Source organism: Mustela lutreola, chromosome 1 (genome assembly GCF_030435805.1).
Source record: "Mustela lutreola isolate mMusLut2 chromosome 1, mMusLut2.pri, whole genome shotgun sequence".
Classification (NCBI taxonomy): Eukaryota; Metazoa; Chordata; class Mammalia; order Carnivora; family Mustelidae; genus Mustela; species Mustela lutreola.
In genome coordinates, this window is record NC_081290.1 from 125,316,298 (window position 1) to 125,321,790 (window position 5,493).

The 5,493-nt window shown below is 38.6% G+C and overlaps 1 protein-coding gene across 1 annotated transcript in view; it reads left to right on the forward strand.

Annotated features, from left to right (window-relative positions):
* The window catches only part of LRAT (lecithin retinol acyltransferase), a 134,697-nt gene that overhangs the window by 42,022 nt on the left and 87,182 nt on the right, over positions 1-5,493 (forward strand). The window lies entirely within an intron of this gene.

A 5,493-nucleotide genomic window follows, 5' to 3' on the forward strand; every position in this document is an offset into this window, starting at 1 on the left:
AGTAGTGTCTTCTTTCTTAGTGCCCTCTAAACAGGTCTCAGGGTGGGCTGTTCTGTGCCATGTCCCAGGCACACAGGATTTTTTTCCTACATTGCTTTTGCTTTCCCCTCACAAATGATTCGGACCTGCCATGATCATAGCACCAGGCCTCTCGAGGCTTCAGTTCTGATAACTCAGTGAGCTCATTCATTCATTGGGACATAACATTTGGAAATCTTTGAATTCCTACATTTCACACAGTGAGAAATTGAGGCTGAGAGAAGTGGGTAAAAGGAGAGAAAGTAAGAACCCTCCTTTGGGTCCCAGGAAGAGAAGTAGAATTTTCTAGAAATGTTCATGTCATGGGGAAAAGTTCTGTTCTATTTCCACTTCTTTGCTCTTTCTCTACCAACATTTAAAAATGGAAGGAGAATTGAATTTTGACTATGCAAGACTTACATCTTAAAAATAAAACAAAGCCAAAATCAGTAAGTTGGACTACATTAAGCTAAAAAATTTCTGCACGGCAAAGAAATGATTAACAAAATGAGAAGGCAACCTATGGAATGGGGGAAGATATTTGCAAGCCATCTATCTGATGAGGGGATACTAATCCAAATATATAAGGAACTTCCTACAACTCAATAGAAAAGAAAACCCAAACAATCCAATGGAAAAAATGGGCAGAGGACTTGAATAGACATTTTCCCAAAGATGACACATTAATAGCTAATAAATATATGAAAAAGTGCTCAACATCACTAACATCAGGGGAATGCAAATCAAAACCACAATGAGATATTACCTCATACCTGTTAGAATGGATATTATCAAAATGACAGGAGATAGCAAATAACAAATGATACAGAGAAACAATGTGCAATGTTGGTGGGAATGTAAATTGGTGCAGCCACTCTAGAAAGTAGTGTGGATGCTCCTCAAAAAATTAAAACCAGAACTACCCCTGATCCAGCAATCCCACTTATAGGGATATATTCCAAAATAAAATCCCTCTCTCAAAGAGATATCTACACCCCCCACCATGTTCATTGCAGCATTATCTACAATAGCCTTGACATAGAAATAATCTAAGTGCCCATCAACAGATGAATGGATAAAGAAAATGTGGTATATCTACACAATGAATTATTATTCCTCCATAAAAAAAGAAGGAAATCCTGCCACTTGAAACACCGTGAATGGACCTTGAGGGCATTATACTAAGTGAAGTAATTCAGATCGAGAAAGACAAAGACTTATATGTGAAATCTAAAAACATTGAACTCCCAGAAACAGAATAGAATGGTGATTGTCAGGGGCTGAAGTGCAGGGGAAATGGGGGGATGTTGGTCAAAGGCTACAAACTTTCAGTTACGGTATGAATAAATTCCAGGGGGCCAATGTATAGCATGGTGACAATAGCTAACAATACTGCATTGTGTACCCCAAAGTTGCTATGAAAGTAGAGCTTTAATTTTCTCACCATAACAACAAAATGGTAATTATGTGAGGTCAACCATGTGCTAACTAACCTTATTGTGGCAAACACTTAACAATATATACAAACATGAAATCATCATATTACTCACCTTAAACTTACACAATGTTATGTGTCTGTTCTAGTTCAATAAAAGTGGATATAAATTAAAACGAGAAACACGTTATGGAAATAGCAGAGGCGTATTCACCATAACGCTAATGAAGCTTCACCTCCAGGGCCCCTCACTTATCTGAGCCTCTTCCAAGGCGCTACTATTGGGCTCACACAGTCAGATATTTTTGTAATTTGATAGGAGTAAGATATTTTGTCTGCAAGACTATTATCTCTTTCTACCTCAACTACCCTTTTGCCAACATTTTCCAGATGTACTTATGTGCCTCCTAGGCTGCTCTGTGTGTTATTGTCAGCCTTCTTGGCTGGGCCACTATAGGAGTATGTCTACCTCAACCACACCAGCTCACCTAATTTCATGATACTGAAGATGGGGCCGAAAGTTTGGACGCCATATGAACAACCTTTAGTCCCAAGTGCCAGAAGTCTATGGGCAGTGGAGGAGAAACATTTTTAAAAGATGTGCAGCCAGGGGAGCCTGAGTGACTTAGTCAGTTAAGCGTTTGCCTTCGGCTCAGGTCATGATCCCAGGGTCTTGGGATCAAGCCCCATGTGGGGCTCCTGGCTCAGTTTCTCTCTCTCCTACTCCCCCTGCTTATGTTCCTTCTTTTACTATGTCAAATAAATAAGTAAAATCTTTTAAAAAATTGAAAAATGTGCACTCAGAAGCCAATCCATACGTGGAAAATTTGTCCTATCATTAAGTGTGTAACAATTTATTAAACACAAAATTCATTAGGCATGTAAGCAGGCGTTTCCGTTCTCCTTGGCATCCAGTCAAAACTAGAAGTTCTCCCCTGTCAGGACTATAGTCAACAATGAAGCATATTAAATTATATTATAATAACATCCCAAGGTAAAACCGTTTTTTGTGTATTTCTACATGAGATCAATAGATATTTTTCTATCAAGAAGTAAATTGTAACAAATCTTCAGACCACATCAAAAGCAGTAATTCATTAAGAAAGATAAATTTCAAATAGAAAAGGATAAATTGAATCCAATTAATGAAGAGTAGTAAATTATATGAACACATTGGAGAAAGATTTAAGTTCCTTGACGATTTGACAGCAAATACTGAAATCCACAAAATAGCCTAAAACTTACCCCGCTACAGTGAATCATCAACTGAAGGAAGGTTGTCATAAAATATTTAAGATTAACTTGCACAAGTTAATCTTGTTAATCTTGCACAAGTTGATTTTGTTAATCTTGCACAAATCCACAAAATAGCATAAAACTTACCCCGCTACAGTGAATCATCAACTGAAGGAAGGTTGTCATAAAGTATTTAAGATTAACTTGCACAAGAAAATTGAAATGCCCTGAAATGTTAGGGCTCATGAATGGTAGAAACTTCTTCCCCAACTTAAGCTTACATGCAATAAATGAGTGGTGAAGCTCAAAGCGTTTTTTTAAAACTGTCCATGACAAAGAATACATTTCAACCCACTGTGCTGAGAACTGACTGAAAAATCTTACTTTCTCTATAGAAAAGTAGATTTTAAGAATTATTTGCATTTGAATAGATGAGCAGAATATGCAGCCTAGAGAGGTAGCATATTGGACAAGGCTGCTGGGCAGTTTATTAAAATGTTATGCTGTTTTGCTGGATTCTGTGATATTTGTGGATTTGTCAACTTCATAGAATTTATAATTGGTTGCAATTTTTTTTCTCACCCACTTTCCTATCTGATTTTGTATTTTTAATGTTTATGATTCTTCTTAACAAAGTTTCCACAAATTGCCATAACTTCAGGCCTCGGGAAACCTAGATCTGCTCCAACTTCCGATTAACACTGAGTCTTGCCACATGATTTTTAATGTTGAAAACCTTACACAGCCTTCCAAAGCCAGGCTCTTCTCTTCTCCGAGGAGAATAATGAATACTGCCTGCCCAAATAGCCATAGGGTCATAGGTTATTAAAGAGCGGCAGAGGGAGAAAGGGACAGGAAGGGAACGGGATGGGGAGAAAAAGGAGGTGGGAGGATGGTTTAAGCCTCGAAGCAATAGAGGTGAGAGAAATACCGTGTGATCTCAATGAGCTATTTCTATGGTATGGGACTTCCTCCCCTCTCTTCGTAGCCTCTACTCATCATTTAACTGTTTGATGATTTGGGGTTCTGAGTTTGAATGTATAAACTGCATGGACTGACTCTCTCTTCAGTATTATTGAATCTTCAAGTGTGAGAAAAGAAAATCCCCTGTGTTTAACACACTGGGTTTTTTTGTAGTTTCTGGGGCAGCCAAAAACCATGTCAGAATGGTACTAAATTTGGGAAGGAGTTTAGGAATACTGGGGACTGCTATTAAGTGTCTTCCTTCTACGTCAATTTTTTTTTTACTCCTCTAATGGAAAGTAGCACATAGTGTAGTGTACTTTTCGAGGTACACTATGGGACATTTTGACAACATTTTATATCACACATATGAAGAGTTCCCGGCTTTCTGCTTTCAGTATCTGTGCCTTCTCAGCTCAAAGTCCATCTTCAGCAATCCGGTTCCACATGTGAGATTACAGCACTGCATGTCCAAGTACCAAATTTTGTTTAGGTCAAGGTTCTTGGTTTCAAACAGAATTCTAGCTCATTGGAGCAGAAAGAGATTTATTGAAGGATCTTAGTAGCTCCCAGAATCTTGGGAGAGCCATAGAACTAGTTTTGGATCTCACTCGGTCAGAAACAGACAAAGAAAACAGAACAATCAATCAAAAGACAATGGTTCCAAGTGATTGATGAATATTTGAAAAAGAGGCAGTAAATATACACAATAGACTATTACTCAGCCTTAAAAAAGAATGGAATCTTGCCATCCGTGAAAACATGGTGGGGCTAGATGGTATTATGCTAAGTGAAATGGGCCAGGCCACGACATCTACCATATGACTTCACTTATATGTGGAATCTTAAACAAACAAATGACCAAATAAACAACAACAAAAGAGAGAAACAAACTTATAAATATAGAGAACAAATGGGTAGTTGCCAAAGGGGAAGGGAGGGATGAGTGACATGGGCAAAGGAGATTAAGAGGTACAAATTTACCAGTTATAAAATATGGAAGTTACAGGGATGAAAAGTACAGCATAGGGAAGGAATATAGTCAATAATATTCAAATTCGCTGATTGTGGTGAGTATTTCATAATGTATGGAATTGTTGAATCACTATTGTACGCTTGAAACTAATTTAATATGATATGTCAACTGTACCTCAATTAAAAAAAAAAAAAAAAAAACAGTGGTTCTAGGGAGCCAGGATTGTACCAGGCAGGCAGGATACTATATACCAGAGAGTTTACCTTTGTTGTGTCAGAGGAATTGCTTGGCCATACCACCATGCTCCCCCAAAGAGACAAACCCTGAGCATGCTCATTTCTTATCCAAATCCTGGCTTGATGCCTCTGCTTGCCAAGAACTTGGGCCACCTCCCTGCACCCTGACTGCGGTACTGGGGAACGTTGGTGTGTGAGTGAGTGAGTGATCCAACCTGGAGAGGGCCACAGTTTCCAAAGTCCTTACAAATTCGTTGTAATCAGGCAAGGTACTTAACCTCTCTAACTAATCCATCTTCCTAATACTTAATGTGAGGATTTTGAACTCCATAAATTCCAAGAATCCTTATAGTAATACAAATCTGTGTCTGCTCTAGTTAGAACTCTGGCTTCTAGTGATGGAAGCCTTACAAGAGCTAATGAAAGTAAGTCAAGGGAATTTACGGGATCTTAAAATCTAATCTTGAGAAGAGTTAAGGTGCCACAAGGTTTAGGGGTGTGGGCTCACCTGGCCTCTCACTTTCTTCCCTCTGCTTTCGTGTGTTGACTAGGAAGACTGCTTTCTTTGGGAAGCTGGAGAAGAAGTGCTTGACAGCTCAAAGGCTTGGAGCCAAAATATTCTGAGATCA